We start from the raw sequence: 24,392 nt of genomic DNA on the forward strand, positions 1-24,392 counted from the left end.
ATATGAAGAACATTAGATGTTGCTCTTCCATATGTGGTTAGCTGCTGGAATACTAATCTTGGATGTGTTTGCATGCTTCTGTAGTTAGCCAGTGCACCTACAAACATAAATCTATTCCACTATAATACAACTTGGACATTGTAAAAAAGGTTTTTACTCAGTTTACAGAAATCTAAAAGCTTAGCTTTTTGACTTCGTAACAAAGAGTTTTCCCACTCATCCTCTGTGTTTTTTGCCTCGTTAAAGCCTCTGTTGTTTGGTCTGTTTTCTTTTGTGCATCTCACCACCCCTCAGCTTTCAGGCTTTGTGCACAATACAATATCAACTGTGAGCCGCATGACTTATTTGTGCTCTGTGTCTAAGGTGGACAAGACACATTCCTTTTTGTCTGGATTCACTTCCATGCCTGTCTTCATTAGTTCTCCTATCACTGCCCATTTTAATGTCACAACATGATTCTGCAAGCAGAAAATATGAGGTTCATAATACTTTTTAAAGGGCAAGACAATCAAATCTAACCAAAACAAGGTGCTAATCAGGTTTCTCTTAATATTATTACAAAAAAGTGACTTTGATTTGTTCCAGACTCCTGGTCGCATGCAGGGCTTTTCTTGCTAAGAGATTCTTTTTTCCCCAAAGACATGCTTGTTAGGCTAATTGGTGATTCTAAATTGGCTGTAGGTGTGGTTGGGTCTCTGCATCTCTCTCTGTGAGCTCTGTGATACACTGGTGATCTGTTGAGGCTATACCCTGCCTCTCACCACATAACAGCTGGAACAGGCTCCAGCCCCTCCTGATGTTCACTCATTGCTTTTAACTGTAGGTGAAACGATTGCACTTATGTTCTTAGTCTACTCCCTAAAGTCCATTTTCAGCCAGAAAAAAAACCCCCTGGCAAATTCATACTGAAAATACAAACGACAGCATTTTATGCTCTGTATATTCATACCCTTTTAATTTGCACTAAGCTGACCAGGCTTTAACAGCAATGCACCATAGTGCCACTTCCTGTTTGTACTGTATACTAGCTGATGCAGACAAAAGCTGGAGCCATGAATATCCAGATTGAGGAAGTCACTGAATGGCCAAGATGCAGTGCAGTAAAATGTCTATTAATATACAAAGAAAATGAGAAGCCCTGTACCAAGCAAAAGATGTGAAACACTAATCTCAACAGTGAAAAGATTTTTTTTAAACATAAGTCAGCAGCTGCTATACAGAGTACAAATGGTCAGATTGCAAAGGTCACAATGTGCTGAATTACCTGGATGAGTTTTAATTCAGTGTAAGCCTTTCCTCGTATCCATAATAGCAGGTCACATGGTTCTGATCGATTCGAGTGGTCACATTGTTGTAGTTATCTTCAGGGAGTAGTTAGACAGAAGAAGGCATGTTGGAGTGACGTGAATCCCTTGTCCACTTGTGGGTCTCAGCTTTTTACTTCCAGGAGTTTATCAAGCAGGAGTCAGCCAAAATGTTTGAGGAGCAGCACTGTAAGCCTTAAAGGGATTCTCACCACCTTTAATTTAGGAGAGAGGGAGAAGGACACAGAATACATTAAACAATTGACAACACTGCTAAGACAGAGAGAAACACGAGGACGAGAAGCTAGAGGATGAGGAAGGGGTGATGTAATTCCTGTCTTAAGCAGAAATGGTATGTGGCAAGCAGAAGAGCACAAATTTCAGAGCATAACTTCCTCAAAGTAATGAGTAATGGTACTGTATATATACAGTAACACCTTGCCTTTCATCCGTAATGATGCTATTTAGCTTCGATGTAAATTGAGAAGAAAGCATGAACAGGGTCTTCATTTTTTTTTTTTAAAAAAGAATGGTGGAGATGGCACAAAGTCAAAGACAGTGGTAATGGATGGCTATGCACAGAATCCAGACACACTGGGGAAAAAACTTTGATTAGTTTAATTTTGGGAAGTCCCATTTTGCAAGCCATCTATAATACAAATTACTCTTTCAAAACAAGCAAACACCTACTCACAGAACACTTGGCTCACCTCATTTGCAAATTTTTAAAAAAGGCTCCACATCTTTTCTATATGTGCCAGAATTGGAGCATAGGTTTACATAAATCCACCTCCTGTATGTTTGCCAACACATTTATTTTAATCCATGAAAGAATTTTTTTTAAACAATTTTAGTCTGAATTTGTGAGAAAACACTCCGTTACCCATGGGAGACCTGAAAGGAGGGTATAAAGAAGGAGGGGAGGATGGGTGAGGAAATGGGGACAAGGAGCATAATTTATCTATCTGGAAACACAGAACAGCCAAAGAATCTGGGGGAAGCTTTTTTAATGTGGAAACCTTATAAATACAGTTTTGACCTTCAGCTGAAGGATTCTTGGATAAAACTTCTTAAAAATCAAATTTCTAAAACAAAAACAGAACGAAAAAAACCCCACAAACACAGAAGAAAAGAAAAGATTTCTGCAGATACAAGGTTTTCACTTGACAGCGATGGGGAGCATGCATGCCGAGTGGTTGCTATGGTGACTGTCACGTCTAGCCGTGCAAAAGGAAGGTGCGGATGGAGGGGTTTCTCTCCCTCTCTGGCTGTTACAATAAACTAATAGAAACATCTCCTAAAGCCCTATCCTTGTTCTGCCCTTTCCCACTGGAAAACAGGCAGTCAACATTTGCTGTAGTAAATGAGATGCCACGCTTCAGGATTCCCATAATAATCACAAAACGGCACAAGCTAAAACATCCAGATTCAGGCAGGACAGAGTGGAACAGAAACCAAATTCCACCCCCAAAAAAGAAAAATCATATTGTAAAGTCTGCACAATATAGTTTTAGATTATAACAAAGTTCCTGGGAAGCATAGTGAGACTGCTTTAAATCACATATCATCTCAAAGTGCATAAATAAATAATATGAGGTCTGACAGTGTGGAGTCAGATCAAGCAAACTGTTGAATAATAGAAGAACCTTCCTGTAATGCAATCAGATGCAGCGCATCACTGAGAGCAAAAGACTGCAAACCGTGAAAGCTGCTAAAAGCAGAATACAAACGTGTACAACTTTGTACGTGTAAAACTGAATCACTGTGAAAAGCAGTAATACATCAAAAATTTTGTGTCAGATACAATATTTAACTCAACCTCTTACCGTGCACATGAAAAAGGCAAAGAATGCATAGTTGTGACAGGTGGGGGAAAATACGGTGAAGTGAGTCAGTCAATCGTGCGTGCACATTTTATTATTGTTATTAAAAAAATGTCTTGTTCCCCACTACAGCTGCAAAATAAATATCATTTAAACTAAAGCAAGGCCAGTATAACCAATTGTATTTAGCAAGCCAGGCTGTCCGCGATGACTGCATACAGCTATCACTTCGTCAAACAGTGCATGCGATAAAACAGCCCATAAATAATCAGTCGTACTTGTCAGATAAAATATGCTAGGGTACGAAATCATTTGCACACCTAGAGGGGTGTAAAATAAATTCTGAGCTCAATATGCATTATAAGTAAACACAGCCAAAAGGTCATGTGTTCCACAAAGATACGCAAACAACAGCTCAGCTACTGGGATTAAAAGCAAATAGAGTTAAAACCTTAATCACACAGGAATATATATAGAAAAGAAAATTAATAAAAAAAATAATGTTCCACTCTGATGTTCATCTCACAGAGGAACAGATTGTGCGAGTGCAACATATGTGCTTTTCCTGCAGGTGTAAGATTTACAGCTCTGCACCAAATCTCACATACAGCTGTCATTTTCCCTGCCAAAGCCTGTTAAGTTCAACCCAAATAGAACCAAGGTGACAAACAGCAGGTCAAACACAGATGGACACCTATATGTATGTAGCAGACATCTTTGACTCATCTACCTCTCCAGGGTTGTGGTCAATCAGATTAGAGCATCACACTGAGATTTCCGAGTACACTAACACAAATCCATTTATAGAGATAAGCTCTGCGGGCAGCTACTCCCATGCACACACACACACAACGCACACACACACACACACACACACACACACACACACACACACACACACACACACACACACACACACACACACACACACACACACACACACACACACACAGAATGAGAGAGGAGAGAGATGTCACTTCACCCTAGCTGCTATCGGGTCCCAGCATCAGTCCAGCACAAAAGTCCTCTCTGACCTGCCACTATGTGTCACTTCCAAAAACACAATGCCTCTATCAACAGTTCACGACCTTCCCAAAGACTCACAGAACATGAATTCCTTTTTCTTTCACGGTGCCATTTGATTTTTCGGTATGAGTTACTGGACAATTTCCTTACTCAGATTAATTAAATTTGTGTTATTAATCTGCAAAAGAATATCTGTGTTGAAGTTCTGCAACTAATACAGACTGATTCATTTCTACGCAATAAGGAAAATATGACCCTGTGAGTATTTTCTAAATGCTGCATAATGGAAATTATTAAAATAAAAAGCAATAAGGCAGTGGTAAACTTTAAAAGTTAAGGCCTAAAACAGATGAGAGCTGCAGTTTAGCACCTGTTTTGCCAAGTGTTACAGAAATGTAAAAATGAGAAGAGTTGCAAGGCGCACCGTGATTAGAGTCAAACTTGAAAGGGACTAAAATCAGCCTTTATGAGAACTGCAGCAGCAGAAATGATAATAAATGGCACTTCAGAAATAAAAGCATGTGTGCCAGCTCTCTCTGATCAGTTATGACTGGAGCCGTGTCCCTGATTAGCCGTCACCACACTGCGGCCTTAATAATCCAGAGCAAGAGGACAGGCAGGAATGAGGAGTGTGATTTTGTTAGCTGATACTCCCTCGCCTGTCTGTGTCACTTCCAAACACACCGGTGGATCTTGGCATCCAGGTTTGATGAGCACCAGTATGTGGCCCTCAGCCAAAGTAAGCAGGATGTGAATGTGATAAGATCATATAGCAGCTCTTCCAAACTTGGCATTCGGAGTTATAATCAAGTATCTCAAAATTTCCTAAAGGGGCCAGTCAGGACTAGATCCTTTACAGACAGACTGTGGATGGCCACATCGATAGTGATATTTATTTAGTGGACAGCTAAATGAGAACTCTGATTTAATACGCACCTGTGGCTCTCTCAGATCGATAACCAATACGGTGATGGGGCACTAAATTACCCAGAGCTCAGTACAATTGAGCATCTGTGGGGTGAGATGGAAGCAATGAAGTTAAAGCTGAACTTAATATAGCAGAAAATAGGTTATTTGCAAGACAAGGATTCGCTGAAGCAAGGCCACCTTTAGCAGAAACTAACACCAACCCTGTGTGTTTTGTCAGCCAAGATTTTCCATTCCGTGAATGATTATCCCTTCATTTCAACCTTTTGATCGTGTCACACATTAGAAAGATGCCAAAATGCACATAGAAACCAAAATCAGATCGAGACGAGAGTCACGACGGCTAATGTCATTTTTCAATTGATTTCTGTGGAGATGTTTGGTGTCCTTTCAGATATTACTTTCACATATTTCTAATCAAATTAGTTTCACAATGACATACATTGTTTGTTTTTAGTGAAATTTCTGAGCATCTATTGGATGCTTTGCCCTAACAAAGAAAAGACAATCAATGGATAAAACCTAATAACTGTACCTGGTAGATCAAAGTTTTCACTTCTCTATTTGGTGACTGTGGAGCAGTAACTAAAAAAATTAGATGAGGAAAAATCCTTTTATTTAACTAGAATAAAAATACAAATTTAATGTGGAAAAAATGAGAACTGAAATGATTTTCTGATAGGAGGAAACAAGGAGTCAGGTCAAATTTGTTATCTCAGCTTGCCAGATGAGGTGCTGATGGGCACGTTCATTGAGACTCTGAACTGAAACTAAACTAAATTTCAAACAAAAAGTCAAAATGAAACTAGAACTGTAATACAAATCAATAATAACGCTGTGGTGCCTCAGTTTTCTGTTCTAAGCTGAGAGAAGAGGCAAACGGCGTGGTCGATGTGCTGTGTTTTCTGAGATTCTCTCCTGCTTACATTCATTGTAACAAGTGGTATTTGAGTATTTGCTGCCTTCCCTTCAGTCTGGCCATTTTCTTCTTACCTCTGGGCATTTTCTCTGAGAGAAATGCGCCCTCCATACATATACATATATATATTTTTTGGACAAGTATCCCAGTACATCAACGACAGCAGATCAGTTTGTGAAATACTCAGATCAGGCTGTGTGGTACCAACAATCACACAACATTCATAGTCACTTAAAACAACTTTCTTTTTCATCATGATACTTGCTTTGAACTTCTGCAAGTCATCTTGACCATGTCTACATGCCTAAAAGCATTGAGTTGCTGTCACGTGATTGGCTAATAAGAGATTTGCATTAGCCTTAACAAGCTGTTTAACATGTGTACCTAATAAAGTGGCCGGTGACTGTGTGTACACACATTTGCACATATATACAAGTAAAATGTAGGTTTTAAATGAGCAAACTATTTATGTGACTCAGAGTCCACCTCTTTTTAATTGTATTTCATTCGCCTAAGCACCTTAAATTATGGATTGAATTGTGCATTTAGCCCGTCTGTAACAGCAAAAAAAAGAGAGAAAAAAAAAGGATCAGTCTGGACAGCCTGTCAACCAAATTCTCAGTCACACAACCCAGACACAACTTGACAGACATAACAGCTGCCCAAAAAAACCTTTACAAATCCTCAGTTCATTATGAGTACAGCATGTAAAAACAGTTATTATTCAGCCTTCTATCCAATAATCCGACACACATCCCCACAGTGGCAGTGTCTGTCTTCCCTTCCTCCTCTCACATCCTTCCCAAAGTTGCTCTCCCAGGAGCCTGGGAGCACCTCAGCCAGAACTGGGTTAAGATTATACAAGATCCCAGCTGAGAATTCCCTGCAAAATTTAAACTCCGTGAACCCCAAGTGGTAAATATTCATGACAGAGAAAGAGTGGTATTCCAGCACAAGGGGGAGCAAACACATCGCCACACACAGGCATCCACAAACCATCTTCTAGTACAGACAAAGCCAAAACAACCGTGAACAGTAGACTGACATTAAAGGGCATGTGAGAAACATATACACCCACACAAGGGAGGAAAAAAACCCTTGAGGATTTCTCAAGCTATCTGTGTATATATATATATATATATATATTTATATATATCTGGCTACAGCACAAAGCCACAAGTCATGTCTATCTGCGCAACCTTGTCTGGGAATTGAAATGTTTCACATGTTAGAGAGAAAAAAAACCCACCGACGCCTACACGTTTTTCGCGAGAAAACTGCCAAAAATAGGAAGTAGGAAGAAATTTTAAAAAATCTCTAGCTGTGATTTAATATATAACAATAACCGTTCATTTATCCACGGTTGCTACTGAAAAAAGGGAAAAAAAACATAGTTCAGGCTGTTTATCACATGCCAACATAAAGATATGGATCAAATGTGTTAAAGTGTCCAGTAAAGAAAGTCTTAAAAGAATAATTAGTCACTATTTTTAATTAAATTTAAAAAAAAACAACACAATCTTATGTAATCAGCTGTGGTTACTGCGAAAAAAAATATATGCGTGTGTACGTGAGCCTTGTACAAGTCTTTTAAATGATCAGTAAGAGGTGCAAGTGCTATATTTATATCTAATCTGCTGCATGCCTAGAATACCTTTCACAAAACTAGTGAAAGGTGCATTCTTGATGTGGTGTGCACGTACATAATCTTATCCAAAACCTCAACACCACTGTCCCGCTTGTGGGGTAAATCTAACTCTTTTGACCACTGGTCAGGAGTACTCTCCAAGCATCACATCACTGTCATTGTATGCAGTTGACTCAGAAAACCTGCAGTCCACAAGCAGGAAGAGAAACAACAGATCATATCCTGTGTGTGAACTGTGGTTTACAGCAAAAAGTGGGTGGGGGTGTATAAAATTAGCTGGACTGTGAGAACTAAAAAGAGTGAGGTTGAAAGAAGAGACAGAATGGCCAATCAGATGAAGGAACATAAAAGAACATGGGGAGGAAAAGAGCTAGAGCCATTATTGGTTCAGCTTTGAGTGACTGTTGAGCGTAAAAACACTGACTAAACTAACACATCTCTGCCTCAGCATTGGCTCAGCTGTACAGCATATGAAGCCACGTTATAAAACAAAATAGCTCAATAAAACTGCGTACTTTTGAGCTATGACAGTAACATTTATTTGTGGGTGTGCCACACAGTCATAGACCAAGAATTAGTTGTCTAAGATTACTCATGTTGTAATAAAATCGAGTTGCAAAATACCAGACGAGTGACAAAAAAAAGGTTAAATTGTTCCAATACACACAAGCAAAATCCTAGGGGTTTAAAATTTACAGACGTTTCATCATAATGATCCACTTACCTCAGAAGGAAAAAATAGCTTGACTTTTAGCTGCTATATACTGCACAATGTTCACCGTGTATACAGGCTGCATACAAAGGCTGTATATAATAGCTTGTACCTTTTTTGTAGCATCTAGTTTAGCATTACAGCCAATGTCATCATGGTTTTAGAAGTAATGAACATATTGTAAGCTTTCTTAGCAATGAGCATATATAGACTGTGTGCAAACATTTTTTCTGGCTTTTCTACAAACATGGACGTCATTTGGGTTTGCTATGCTTTTGGAGACAGACTCAACTGGCCATTCAAGTTAGTACACTTAGTGTTACCAAGTGGGTGCAAATATTCAGTTTATTACCACAATTTGCGTGAAAAAAAGCTGTCTGCTGCAGTTAAACCAATGCCACAAGAATGCTTAAACTTTTTAAAGTAAACTTTTATATAATGTGATCGATTGTTTATGTAAAAGGTTCTGCTCATAGGCACTTAAATGATTTCCTGCTTGGGTACCGATTGATCTAATTGGCCTCTTGTGGACGTGGCCCATCTTTCCTCTGTCTAAGCTAAAAAGATGAAAGAACAGCTGTGGAAAGCACGGTGTAATGACCTGCAAACTTAAAACACTCAAGTCAACTGTTGGATCACCATGCAACAGCTGGACGCCCCTATATGGTCCTAACCAAAGTATGTTTTCAGACAGGAAGCAGGAGATGATGGAAAGAACATCCTGGAAATCTAAGTCAACAGGATATGGATGATTTGCAGGATAACGTTCAATGCACTCAGGAGCAACGAGTAGCCATGCCTGAAAAAAAAGTTCTGAAACTTCTTTGAATCTTCAAAAACATCAAATCAGCTGATCTGGTTTCGAGCAAAGCACAAGTAAATATTGCAATCTAGTCATCAGACGGAGATAACCTTGCATCCCCCACCCTACTCTCCTTCCAGGAAGGAGTGATGTAAATGCTCTGTGGTGTGATCGCTTGACATGCAACATGAAACATGTAGGAGGAGATCTGCCCCAGCCTGGAGGGCTAGCAGATCAAATATGCAGGATGCATGGACCACAATGTCAATAATCCTGAAAATAAAAATAATGATAGTGTTGCATCCTGATATCCCAAACAGACCTGAGAGATTTCGGTCTAGTGCTTCGGGGTGTAGCATTCACTGGTTGCCACAACTTCATTAATATCAGAAATAGGATTTCTTCTTGGATTGCAAATCATACAGGTGCTCAGATTACAGATGCAAAGCCATGGCATGTTACTTTATGCTGTTTTTTTATCTGTGTTGCAGTGACCTACGGGGAAACAAAGAGGTGGGAGAGGGGCTGCTGTACTCTCTTTAACAGGTAACAGGAAATTGGCCATTCAGCATATCAGCTACATTAGCTGCTCCAGTCAGCCTGCAGACTGATGGATGGCAAGTCACACTCGAGCTGCGACACCATTGATTTCCTCCTCATAAAACCCAAGACTGCTGATTCAAGATAATGCTACATTTTTAAAGGCTTTGCTGTGATATTGCTGCGATAAATTCAGAAGATTAAACTGATAAACAAGCTCAGACACTCTGACCAATGAGATTTATTTCCAGTATAGTGATTTATTTGTCTGGTGCTGTTCATTATTTATTTACGGTCTATCATCAAACGTGTACTTTCATTTCTAGTGTGCTTTCCGCTGGCTTCTAAAGAGATTATTCACAAGGCTGGAACATTCCTGCTATGAAACACTGGTTGTTGTTGTCAGCAAACTGAAATGTTTCCTAGTAATAAACATATCAAGAGCCTTCATAACTGTTAAACTGTGTACACCCAGTGAAGTACAGTCCCACTTAATGACATTTTTCACAGTACTTATCATGTCACAACGTATCACGCTTCCATCGAGCTTCCACCGATTAAAAAAACTTCTTAATACTGTCAGTAATAAAACACAATACTGTGATGTTTACAGCACAATGAATGAGTGAACTCAGTGGACCATACACAGGGCTGCCCAAAGTTTCAGCAAACTACATTTCAAAGCCTTAAACACACTACAATAAGACGTATGTGCATGCTGCGGTGTCCCAGTACCTTGCTGAGGGTGTGCATCATGTACTAGGTTGTCTCCTTACTGCAGTGGTCTTGGTTTGATTCCAGGCCTGGTCAATGCTGCATGCTGCCCTCACCCTCTCCACCATTTCCAGAAACAAAAAAGGCAGTATGTGGTGAGTGCAGACACTCTTTATACAAGCACCACAGAAGCTTGAGGTTCACTTCCTGACAACAAGAACATGAGCTCATTTGTTTGCTGTGTTTCATGTAGAATACAGTGCAGTTCAGTGTGTGTTTCATTTTCTAGTGCATGGACAGTTTTTGTGGTCGCAGGTTTTGAGTCGAGTAAAAATGCCATTTATTTGATTAAGGGAGACTTGTTGTTGTTGGATGCTCTTAATAAAAATAGCCAAAGTTTAAAATAATGTAGAAGTGATCCTCGTGAGCCAACTCGAGCTTCATACTGCTCTGTTCAGGCATTCTTTTTTGTTCATTGCTCTCTATGACATTACTGAGAGTGGACAGCCTTAATTTGGTCACTTCAGGCACAGAGCTCCAACCTCCTGTTCAATGAGACGATGGTTCCCTTAAAGGGTAATCGGGTTATTTTGAATTCTTGAAAATATGCTTTAGTGGAGTTTAAGAAAAGAAAACTGGGTTAAATATGGCCTTTTATTCTCAATTTTAAGTGTGGAAGGCCGTTTTTATGAATATCAACGTGAAAACATATTGTGGCTAGGCACAGTGTTATTACTAAGTTGCACCCAGTATCAGTCTTGGCTTTATTAAATAGGATGTTATAGGTTGCGGGCTTGTCAGACAGTCATGCTATCTGTCACAGGGATTACTGGTGTGGATCACTGCAAAGAGCTGTAAACAAAAGGCCCCACGTGCACAGCTCTGAGAACAGAAGATAAGAAAGTGTAGGAGGGATTCTGGTTGGAGGGGGGGTTACTGATCACTGTGCCAAGCTAGGAGCTGTGTGATGGATTTCGCACACATCTTCTCATCTATCTCTGAATCCCTTTGTGATGAACAAAAAGCAAAAGAGCCCCCTTCTGAGTGCATTCTGATGAAGAGGAGCACTATTTTACCATTCATGTCATTTGCACTCAATGCACATTGTGCATGGGTGAGCAAACACACCCCGTGGTGCTACGGGGTACAATTAATGTTTTTCAGGCGCATGGGTCTCATGCTGGAATATTTTCAGGAATGGAAGAGAACCAAGGACACATGAAGCATTTCTCAAAGCTGCTAGAATTCAAAGTGAATCTATGGATATATCTGGCAAATCCAGCAACAACATAGAGGTGCATTGTCTGCGCTGGTATCGGCAAGTGCAGCATCTTGGCTGCACAAAAATCTGAACAGAGTAACGCTTGCCAAATGACATAAGCTGAAAGCAAGCCCCCTCCATTTTTAGAATTAGTGACATTACACAAGCAAATAACAACAGAGATGCCATGTCAGCCTCTCTGGAGGGTCAAAAATGCACGGATTAGACTGTCATTAATACTGAATCTGGATTATAACAATCCTGAGGCAGCTCAACTGCCACAGATTACTTCTATCCCAGCAAGGGCAATGACAGACAATGGCACTTTTTGTTCTCGTCGAACTGACAGTACCGCACAGTAACAAAGAGAGACTCATTTCTAATAGGGTCAGGAGTGATTAGACAAGCGGCAGAACTGGCAGCTCACAGAGAGACCCAAGATCTCCCAAAATCCCCTAGAATCAGACTAGATTTGTCAGATCGATTGATGACCTAACTACAATTAGCCTATTAGTGCAGCTTGCCGTTGTAAAACAAGTTAAATTATCAGTCTACCCTTTGAAGATGTTTTATTACAACACTACCCTATAGTGGAAACAGATTTAGTATTAACACAACACATCTTTGCAGGACCACTTAGCTTTGATGCAAATGGCACCCATCTGTCTAGACATCATCACATATCTTGTGATGACAGCCCACCCATTTTGGCTATTGTGATTGCAGTCATGCTTCCGATGCATTATTTATTAGCCTCCCACAAAGAAGTCTAAGATTTTTACCCTCAGTTCTAATAAACCGAACCACAAATTTAAACGCTGAAGCTGATTACAGTGTCGTAATGCAGTTGTTTACTTTCCTACATCCTTAAAGCTCAGAAATATAAATGACACAAAGGTCGTCTTTACAAAGTATTGTGTTGTTCTGACATAAACAGCACCCATTTTCCTTTCTTATGGCTTCAAAAAGACATGTAAGAGGATAATTTCTAGCATTAAAATAAATCTAATGAGACTTCAGAAACTCTTGTTCTAATATCTGGGACTTCATTAGCATTCTTTCATTCAAACTCAAAGGCGTTGTTTCAGTGGAAGACACAAGATAGAAGGAAACAAAGTGGAGATACAAAGGGTATCAGAGGGAGTTGGTACAAAAAAGCATGAAAATCTAAAGCCTGAGGAGGTAAAGAGGGGGAGGTGAGACAATCTCAGAAACAGACAGAGAGAAACAAAAAGAAGGAAAGAAAGAGGGAATACAGATCAGTCAGTGTGACCTGTCCTTGCCCCACGAAAACAAATGACATCAGGGTGGCTGCCAATCAGCTGATGTGACTCAGAGAGGCTGTCAGAATTCACTCCAGCTTTATTTTCCTGTTCCTGACACTTCCCTGTAACTTTTATAAAAAGGAGACAAATGGGTAACTGTAATCACACCACACATTATTGTAAACTGAACTCAGCTAACAGTGTTTTAATTACTGAATTTTTAAAAATCTGCCTTCTGATAGAATCTAATTGTTTCAGTACAATAAAAACCCACAGCCTTTTTATTCTTTGTGCAAAATCATAGCTTATGTAAACCAATCCGGCAACCATTTCACTCCAATTCATGCACAGACACATTAACAGCGAGAAAAAAATGCAATTACTCTGGTTAATGTGGCTTGCTTTAATTAGACGCATCTTTGGTGACAATGCAAAAACCATCACAAATGGCAGCGCAACAGGAATTCTCAATGACTGCCATTTAGAAGCCGACAATCTCACCGTCCTCTTATTGAGTGGAATCATTGTTTGGCTTTAGAGCAAACCAGAGATGAGAGGCCGGCTTTTGTTTACTCTTGCAAGGAATCAAGGACACAGCATTTCTAACATTTTGTGCAAATCATCACAGAAGCTTGAAAAATGACAATTATTCAGGGAAGGCTTAGCAAAACGATTCATTTTTGTTGCATTCTGAACTTTTAGCAATTCAATCTTAAATCTTAGGTCTTTATATTTGTGTTATTATTTTGTAGCTCGACTATGAGTTTGTGTGAAAGTTAAAAATTTGATTGTGTGTAAATGAGATGTGAACAAAACCCTTTGTTTAAATTGGAAAGGGAAATCCTCTCAGTGCTACACACTGGGGAATGCAGATATAAAAAACTTATTTGTTGTGAAAACCCAGAGGTTGAAAGTAAAGCATGCCTCTGCTAATCGAGTTATCTTCTGCTCCAGAACAATAATTTGAACACGTTTAAATAGTCAATTTCTATAGAAACAGATCGATGCTGATTTCAATGATAAAATGCAGTTGAAGCCCTTAAGAGAAACTTTTACTATTACAATATCCTTCACTAGAAATAAAATACAAGTTAATCAATTCTGTAATCCACTGCGCCTCAATTAACATTTGAACAAATACAGCAGGGGGCATCATTTCCTTGAATGAAAAAGTTTTTTAGTTATTTCTAAAAGCAAACACCTGAATCAGCAACTTTAACCATCTTCTAATGACATGCAGTGTGTCTGAGAGTGAGATAGATGACGTGCTACAGATATCTCATCTATACTTGACAAACTGGGTATGCAAGAAAGTGCAAGAAAGTCTAGTGATAAAGGCCCACATTAGAATATATTTACTGCATATTAATTAAAACTATGTAAAAGTTGGCAGAATGTAACATGTAAATCCAGATAGGAAAACTGTGTGTAATTATGACATATTTAGTCTCCTTAAACAATGTAATTTGGAAGTGTGAGTGATGAGTATATTTCCCCTTCGCTTGACTTTCCCCCCACTATTGATGCATTAATGGTTTAGACTCTAAACCATTCATTTGAAAATGGCCTATGCTGGTCTCTCTAAACTTTAGACAGACCAGCATATTCCATTTTCAAATACGCACTGCAGCCCTGAACTATTCTAGACGTCACCCAACAGAGGTGCTGAGGTGCGAAGATGTGAGAAAGCAAATGTCACGTGAGGTTTGATCGGACATCAAACGCTCTTCAATCTGCAAGCTGCTCAGCACCAAAGAATGTGTGTAAGCCAACTGAACACAATAATTAATTATCAGTTGAATTAACAGTGAGAAAGCAAATGTTGTGTGCGCCGTTGTTCTGCACATCGTCTTGCCAGAACTATCACCTAAACCAAAACTGAAAGTTCTTGTGTGAAAAAGAGGTTGTTAGATTTCTTATTTTGATTTCTCAGCAACCAAACTACTGTAATGTTAAATTTAGAACAGGGAAAGTTGCAACTCTTCACATTTAAAAAGACAGAAACAGCAAATATTTGTGCTTTTTGTGTCATAAAGACGTCAAAATTGGTTATTATAAAAATGCTTATGGGGCATATGTAGATTTGCCAAGTGCTACCTAACTGTATACATAATTCCCCCCAAAAAATCCACAGAAATGAATTCAGGATCAAAATGTAAAAAGGCTGGCACCCCCATGACGTCTCTGGGGGAGAGAACCCGGAAACAGATACCCCCTGTTGCCATCACCCCAGCAGGATCTAAAGGAAACCTAATTGGACATATGCAAATGAAAGATATGTTAAAAATTCCTCTTTATCATTGGGGGATGCATTTTGGCACCAGTTACCATAGCTCCCTAAATTTCATCTTCCCCAGCTTGTGCTTGTTGTATGATGTGAAATGTGCATCCACCCCCTATTTTCTTTCTCTCTGCGTCTTCATTTCCCTTCACAGCATACACCCAACCCCCTTCCATATTTTGACAAGAATCAATTACAGACACAGGAATGCAGGATGAAATGTGTGGCCTGGAGCATGTAGGATTTTATATCAGACCCCACCCCAGTATGGTAGTAACGACAAGGGTGGGGAAACTATAAAAACAACCCTCTGCTTCACCTTGATTACTAATGTTTCCAGTAGCTTGATATTTGTGGTAGCCAGAAGTATCAAGCTACTGGAAGTGCGCTAATGAAAAACAACCAAGCAGATATGTAGGAGTTTTGGCTTTTTTACAGGACTAAAGTGCACAAGCGCCGAAGGACCAAACACCTGCTGGTGCAGCTACACATGAGAAACAGTGTGCCACTCAAGCTGAACATGATGAAAATGGACTCCAACTAGTCTGCACTAATGAGTTTTTGCAATGAAGCTGAAGGCATCTCTATGGCTAACTAAGCGGCTAACTAGTCCCCTGCTGTGGCCCAGCTGCTGGATGCGATAGTACAGCGATGAACTGGCAGAAGTACAGAGCTCTTTTTATTTATTTCCTCTTGTAATTTAGCCAAGTTGGACAGACATCACTGATGGCTCAGAGCGCATGTGTCCATGTGTCAGATTTGGTTCAAAATGCTACCCAGCACACAACAGACTCAACATTTACCTCGTATCAGATTCGGCCCAGCAAATAAACACAGCAGCAATGCAAAAAAGGTTAGCATTTCTTTGATGGCATGCTGTGCTTCAAAGAAAAACCAGCAGTCCTAGCCTCTCTTGTCTTCCTCCTCATCTTACAGTAGGCAGTCATAAAAGACTGCAAATGAGGGAGTTTCTCAGTATGTTCAGAGAGCAAGGCGTTTTCCCTCTCAAGGGAAGACAGATCTGATGATCAAATCCTTTCCTGTCTCCTTGTTGAGCCCCTCTCTCTGCAACGGAGCGCATTTCCCTCTCTAATGCCAGCCATGTGTCACCCACTACTGCCAACCAGTTTTGATAAAAGGCCTAACTGCTGAAGGTAGAAAACAAGGAAGCAAATTTTAGATAAATTCCATATGTTCAATATCTAAAACAATAGAGTGGTATAACAATGATGAAAAACAAACAAACACCCTTTTCCACTTCTTTTAATGCATTTTAAGCCACAAACATCCCTAGCGAAAATAATATAAACTGTGAATAGCACAACACAGAAGCATAAATGAGGTTGTGTTTTCAAGTAGGACGACTGACATCTGCAGCCGAATAAGAAATTTGTCATTTTGCAAAAATAGGCCATATAGCGTAGCAGCATTAAAAATACATACCCCCATGGTGTATATTTGTCTTTTGCTTAGTCTCCAGATGCAGAGAGAATGAACGTGGGGAGGAAGAAGTTTCGAACAATCCTCAGCTCACCAGCAGTAAAATAGACGTTTGTGTGAAGAGCCACCCACTGACTAGGCTTGGCCCACAAAGAGACGCACTGTGAAAATCGGCCCTGAGACACATCATTATTATGATCACCCTGATCTCTAACCTCATTTTACTCCTTGCCATGATTCTCCATGAGAGAAACCACTCTGCTTTTTGATGACTGACTGTGATCCCTGCTCCCTGTTAACTGCCACACAACTGTCTAGCTCTATGAGACATTATGAAACAGGCAGGCCACGAAAGCAAGCCGCCAAATACAGGAGGAAGCAGTCTGCTAGCACACATTGCTCACTTATTATCACCATATGTTGCAATCACTGTATCTCCAGGGCTTGTAGTGCATCAGTGAGTGAGGTTGTTATCAGCTCTAGAGCAAATGAAAAGCATTTCCTTTATATCCAAGTTGTTGGCTCTGGAATACGATATGCATTTTTTTAAAAATGATGAAATGTCATTAGAGGGGGATGCCTTAGTTTTACTTTCCATACAACAGATTTTTTCAGAATAAAAGCATGCTTTTCCTATCCAACAGAATGCATTTAAACTAATGACATATGACAAAAAAAATACACCAACATAGTGTCTTGTTTTGTTTTTTATTCTCACAAAAATATACTTTTGAGTAAAGGTGCAGACAGAGCTGAAATAACTATCTAATCTAACAATCAAGACACTGAATCAGAAACCATTTTAGCGATAAGTTAACAAATTGAATCATATTTTAAGCAAAAAGGTCAAACATTTGCTCTTTCTAGCTTCTCCACTTTGAGGCTTTGCTGTACCTCTTTACATTTTTCTGTTTTATATCAATACACATTGGAGGCTTGATCTAAAAGACAAAGTCACATTGTAATTTTTATTTTGTGGACCAACATTCTGAAGCCCTAAGTTTAGCCATTCGACTGTTGCCCACCACATTTGGATGCAAACATTTGACTGACTGTAGCACTTGGTAGCTGAATTGTTAGTAAGATGCATTCTCTACTTAGAATAATATTGAACCTTTATTCTGGTTTGTGGCTACCTTAATAGGTTGCTACCACTTGGCCAGGTAATGTCATTCTGAAACACATCACATTGCCTGGCCAAGTGGTAGCAACTTATAAAGGTAACCACACGCCCTAAATCATATTCTTCTTTCTATTTTATTGTAACTTTTAATCGTAAGTTACGAAATAAACATCATGTTGTATGAAAAAGACTTTGAGCATATAAATGTATAAAGAAGCTGTTTACTGAAGTTATCATTTGTGAGATATATCCACTTTTTGTAAAGTTTATAATGTAACCCAATGTTTATTTCAGGTACTCAGCATTTAAAAATAACAGATATTTAGCTTAAACACAACAGTTAACCTGCTGATTGACAAAATAATGAGTAGAAGTCAAAATAACCAGTTATAGTTTTAGAATATCACAAATAAACATTTTTAAATTAGATTAATAACTTTTACAGCGATGCAATTTTGTGGTTCTGTGGCTTGTCTCCGCTTTTGTATCTCACTTGGCATCGAAGCTGATTGTAATTATGAAAAACAAATGTCCTTTCATTGTAAGCAAATGGTGTAGATGTGGCTTTGTCTGTGACTGAGCACAAAAAAGCTTTGGCAGCGTTTGGGGGAGTGTTATTGTTGACAGTGTGCTTTCCCAGTGGGAAAACATACTGCATGACCAAATGTTGCAATGATCAGACACAGACAGTACGGCACAGTTTTGCTCATTAGCATAAAAATCTTTCTGGATACAAATCAAGAGAATAGATATGGAAGTATGAGCTGCAAGTCATTCAAAACACTCTAAAGTCTAAATGTTTCAGCAGTTATAGATTAGACTTCCATAGCTGAAGGTCAGTGGGACAAAGTCATGTCATGGCACGTATTTTCTTACATAGATGAATCAATGCAACCTACCCCCTAGAGCACGGTGCCTTCTATACTCTCACGTCTAAATTATTATTGATGCCTTTGCAAATTGGTGATTTATTTTGTAATGGAAAACATCTCGTGTGATAACACCTCAAACAGCTATAAGCACATTTTTGAGGAGCAGACCAGTGATTATATTACCCTCTAGAATTGTTACAGAAGGGCTGGAGTGAAAATATTACACATGCTTCATGCTTATCAGCACACACTACATGTTGGCTAACCCCTGACTGTTGTTTCACTGCAGCATCAAACTGCTGAAACTCATTTCAACACAATCATCATAGTCAAAAAAAAAGAAGCCTCGACGCTACACAGACTCCCAAGTCAAAAGTTAAAAAGTACTTTTAATGAAAGAGATCCAACCTTGTTCTACACCCCACATCTTTTCGGCTCGACACAAAAACTGACAACCCAGATATTGAATTAATGCTCGTCTCTGTCACTGGAGGCCTTTGTGATGATCAGCACATTTGCACTTTTTACAAGTCTCAGCATACCAATGTTAAAAAGAAACCCAGGAAAGGCTGTGACTCTGAAGGAATAAAATAACAGCGTGACTCTGATTTTTTTTTTTCTTCACATAGTCAGCTAATAAAAAAGTACTTGTGTGTTAAAGTAGTTGTTCTGTAGTTGTTTTGGAGTGATCAAAGAAAATAAGCCATCCTTTTAAATAACCCCATTGTATTTGGGTGAAATTGTTTGCTGGTGTTATTCCAGTGCCGTCAAACTGCATCATATTTCTGAAAACACACAATGAAAATATTGAAGGTTTGACATAATGATCACAAACAACTCCCTGTGCAGCAGCCTGAAAGAATGAATAGGAAATGAGCTTCTTTAGTAAGCATCCATTATTCATTAAGCACTGTACTCCTCCATGTCGACACCCTCTGTAGTGACACAGCCAAACCATTATTTCCTTATTCTCACCATCACTCAATCTTTCTCTCGCACCAGTTACACCCAGCTTTCATGTTATCGCCATACGATCGGCTCCCAAATGCTTTACACTAGATAAACTCTACAACATGCAACAACTAGTAAACCAACTGCACTTGATGATAGCTGAAAGAATAGAACCCGGCATTAATGTTTTAGTAAAGACAAGAGCCACTGCAACTGAGCAGTTTATGGCGATGCAAAAGAAAAGTTATTGCACATGCTGACATATTGCAGAGAATAAACCTACCTGACATTACACAGGACCGATAACATAAGTCACAAGATCGCGTGAGCCCTTTGTAAATTGTGCTGCAGAAGAAATGAGGAAAGTTAATCATGCTTTCTATATGCACTATCATCACATGCGACGCATCCACTTTTAGACTCAATTAAAAGCCACTTAAAATGCATCTAAGCAAGAATACGGACGTTCAATACAGGTTGAAATTTTAAAAAGAAGGTAATTCCAGATACTATTTAGAAATATCACTAATCTCCACACACGGACAGGAGGAAGGTTCAGTTTTGCGTTATTCTTTTCCTTTTTTTTAACTCTGGAGACATTGCACATTATCATAAACATCGAGCTATAATGGAATGTGTAGGTGTTTCATCTGTGGACCCAAGATGACTGCATCTTGAATCACGCTAAGAATAAACAAACAAGCCTGGAAACAAATCCTCAAAAGCCGAGCCTTTTTTCTTCTTGCTGCCAATGTGAACCCAGCCTCTACGCTGCCCTTTGTTTTCCATCGAAAATCTAATATTTGTTTTTCCAAGTCATCCATTCGGATAAAGTAAAATGGACTGAACGTGTTTTAGGCCAAGAGTGGAATATGTTTGCTTTCCCTTCAGCTAAATCCCGCCACAGTGTGCGGGGAGTTAATCTCTTCTGGCTCCACCCTACCTGCACTGAGCAGGTCACCAATTTAGGTTGCCATTTTTCAGCTAAAAATGCTTAATTTTTATGTTAGAATCATATCTTAAGAAACCGGCCAGCTGAGCCTTGTGATTATTAAAAAATACATTTTGTCCATCTGCTGCCTCTTCCTGCAAAACACAAGCCAGCACCAGCATAAAGACAGGTCGCAGAAAAGTGTGTATACTATTGTCCATAAACCTTGTCGTCTAAAAGCATTGTGGTCTACTTTGTAAAGCTCTTATGTATCAAATGCCATAAACACAACTGAAAAACTATGTTTTGCCTGGGGTAGGGCAGGGGAGGTAACACCCGCATTACTACTTGTGGTGTGACATCATTCTGTATGTCCCTGGGCTATATTCTCTTATTCAAACCAGGTGGGCCGAACCTAGCGGTCTGTACCCTAAAATGAATAGCAAGGGTCATGAGATGGTTACATAATAATTTTTTTTTGCACAAACTCAGTTTTAGTTTCTCCTCAGTTTCTGTCTCTGTAGTAAAAAGCTTCCTTACTGATGCTTACAATCCATGGCCATGCTCAGGATGTAACCTGTGATGCACCGTCACAAGTAGACATTATTCATACTAACTGCTAAGATGTGTTTCCTGTCCTTGAATTTTTCCACTGCTGTTTCTAAGAGCACAAAGCCATCACAAACCCCTGTTAAATTAGCAGGCTAAACAGTTTTGCTTGAAAATGACTCACATGATTAATCAGTTATCATGCCAGTGAATAATCATTGTAGGTACACATAATTGAGGTGCTAAATGAGACAGAAAGCAGCTCTTTTAGTGATTTTGTTTTTTTCAAGGGGAGGGCTTAAATAACATAATTTTAAAGTCTCCTCTTTTGTGTCTCATGTGTAGCTCCACTGTTTTTTCACAGGGCCAACTAACAATGCCTCCTTTGAACAGAGGTGAGTGAGCTCCGAAGCATCTGAAAAGAGGCAACTTTGATCTCTATCCAGCTGTTTCGATGCTTCAACTATCCAGCTGACTCTTTAACACAGCTGACAGTAAACAAAAGCAAATTCCCCCAACTTCAATTTGGCCTTACAGGGACACTAAAATACTTAGATTCTTATCTATCCCACTGAAGCATCTGATCAGCCACAAAATTCATTCTTGAGCATGGCAACAACATCCAAGTCAGAGTCATAAAGAACTATTTTCAGCCACGAAAACAACAAGGAGTCATGCAGCAAGAAGAGACACAAGAGCAACTTAAAGCTACATCCACACTAATACATTTTACTTTTAGGATGTTACCCTCAAATTAAGTCAAACTAACGTTACAGCATTTTTTCTTTTTTTCTGCACTAAATGTTTAACACACTGACCATTTTCATAGGCTGTGAATGCATTTGCGAGTGTGAAGACAAAAAAAGAAGTGCTGGTTACTCACAGTTACACTATATGAACAAAAGTGTTGGGTTAATCTTTGAATTCAAGTGTTTTCTGTCTAATTGCCACATGTGTATAATATCAAAACCCTAGCCATGCAGTCTGCCTACGCAAACAATTGTGAAAGAACGTGTCATTCTAAAGAATTCAAAGAATTTGAGTGTGGTACTGTAACAGGATGCCATCGATGTAACAAGTCAGCCATAAAGTGCCAGAACATGTAATGTTACAGAGCGGGTTTGCTGAGTGCTGAGGCACATTGTATGTAAAACGCTCCAACACTCTGCTAACTCAATAACTGAGCTCCAAACCTCGTCTGGTATTAACATCAGGAGAACAACTGTATGCTGGGAGCTTCATGGCATGGGTTCACATGGGGGCAGTTCAATGATTACAGCAGCACAAGGGTCAGGAAGAAAAAATCAATTAGAGATATATTAAAAATATAAAAATTGAAAGAATAAATAAGCAGACTAGTGTACCATACTATGTACAAATGGTTACTATATATAACAAAATACACACAAAAAAATCTTCTTTTTACTTGCACATAAGGTGCAGTGGAAGTAGTAATGGATACAAATGTATTTTGTCCTACAAAGCAGCTATAGCAGTCTACAAGTGAAGGAGCTGCTCAGGGCCTCGTCTCATGCAGTCTCATGCAAGGCGTGAAGGGTGTTGTCTGTAATGGACATCAGCTTGGCTAACATCCTCCTCTCACCCACATCCTCTATATCAGGGGTCCCCAATCCCAGTCCACGAGGGCCGGTGTCCCTGCAGGTTTTACATCTCACCCTGGGTCAACACACCTGAATCACATGATTAGTTCATTACTAGGGCTCTGGAGAACTTCAAGACATGTTGAGAAGGTAATTTATCCATTTAAATCAGCTGTGTTGGATCAAGGACACATCTAAAACCTGCAAGGTCACCGGCCCTCGTGGACTGGGATTGGGGACCCCTGCTCTATATAGTCTGGAAGGAATAGCCAGGACAGAGCTGGCCCTATTTACAAGGCTATTTTCCTGTCCTTCTCTATGCTATCACCTCCCCAACAGACAACAAGATTGCAGAAGCCGTCACTGTGTCGTAACAGGTCCTCAATAATGTCCAGAGAACCCAAAAGACCTCAGGCTGCCCAGCAGATGGAGACGACATGTGGCCATGCCATGATGGACCAGGTCCTGGAGATATGATGCAAAATGTGTAGTGTACTGGGCATTGCTGTGTGATACCCAGTACTTTTGCTCATATAGTGTATGATTACAGAGAAAAAACAACAATGCTAAAACAAGATTTCTTTAGTAGAAATGATAACTTTTTACAAAACAAACACTGCAAAATAATCACACGGTACTGGGAGTTTTATCCATTGCCAGGGAAAGTAGTACACACAAAAATTGAAAAACAAAAACAAAAAGCAGACCAATCAGGAAGTGGACGTGGCTGTCTGCATCACTGTTTACAAAAAGTCTGCATTTCTGCCAGACAAAAACAATCTTTAACTTTTCAGACTAAACGTGGGCCAGCAGCATTTCTGACAAGTCGCTCTTTTTTAAGGATGCCTAAAACACAGTAGTGGTGTGTATACTGGGCCAAAATGTACTGAAAGTTACACACTTTAAGTATGTTAGCAAGGATGTACCCTGAACTACATGCCAAGTTAGGTTATTACAATAAAAAGGAGTGATGACCCTGTTGAGTCTCTTCGCTTCCTTGCAGCTGTGCTGGTCTGGGGTGTAACAGATCAGATGGTGAGGACTGATGTGATTCAGAAAGATACAAGTGCAGGTACCAGTTTGCACAGCTGTAGTCTGCCCTTGCGGCAGCCACATGTTTAATGGCCTCCTTCCATGGAAAATCTTTTGTGTGTCATTGAAGTCCCACCTCACCGTGAGGCTACAGGCCTGTCTGTATCCTACCAAAGCCCTACAGCAGGAAGCAACACACCACTAACATGCCGTTTCTGCTTTTTTAGTTTGACTGTTATGTCAGTGCTTTCAGTTACAGTTTGCTTTAACTGTCTGTTTAGCCCACATCTAAAAACAGAAGATCTATACAGTTACTCCTCCCCATTACTTCTCATGTATGTATTTGGAGGTAAAATGGAATAGCAGGGTTAAAAGCAAGGGTTAATTTTCCATCTTCTCTCACTGCATGACTACAGATATGTTTTCTCATTATTTAGTGTTTTAAGGACGAAGCCAAAATCTAGAAGGAAGACTGCAGGGTTTGATTTCTGCAACATTTACCGCAAGCACAAACAAGCCTACGGTTGCAACATGCTGCAGCTTAATGGGCTTCAGCAAACTTCCACCGAGGAAAGCAGAAAAAAATAGCAGGTTGGATACAAATGCTATCTGCATCAAAAGGAAGATCTTACTGTGACAATTCCCATGGCTAATTCATTAGCCCTTTTTCA

At 39.6% G+C, this 24,392-nt stretch overlaps 1 protein-coding gene across 5 annotated transcripts in view; it reads right to left on the reverse strand.

Moving 5' to 3' along the window:
* Positions 1-24,392, reverse strand: part of ptprea (protein tyrosine phosphatase receptor type Ea) — a 58,072-nt gene that overhangs the window by 30,621 nt on the left and 3,059 nt on the right. For 2 of the 5 annotated variants that reach the window (XM_039616515.1, XM_031750718.2), the window contains exons 1-2: positions 16,666-16,902; positions 1,265-1,519 (exon numbers count right to left, since the gene is read on the reverse strand). The gene's annotated coding sequence lies outside the window, so the exon portion shown is untranslated. Of the gene's footprint in view, positions 1-1,264; positions 1,520-16,665; positions 16,929-24,392 lie in introns of those variants that run through there. The other 3 variants (XM_031750719.2, XM_039616516.1, XM_039616514.1) reach the window with 3 other exon arrangements.

This window comes from Oreochromis aureus, linkage group 8 (genome assembly GCF_013358895.1).
Source record: "Oreochromis aureus strain Israel breed Guangdong linkage group 8, ZZ_aureus, whole genome shotgun sequence".
Taxonomy (NCBI): Eukaryota; Metazoa; Chordata; class Actinopteri; order Cichliformes; family Cichlidae; genus Oreochromis; species Oreochromis aureus.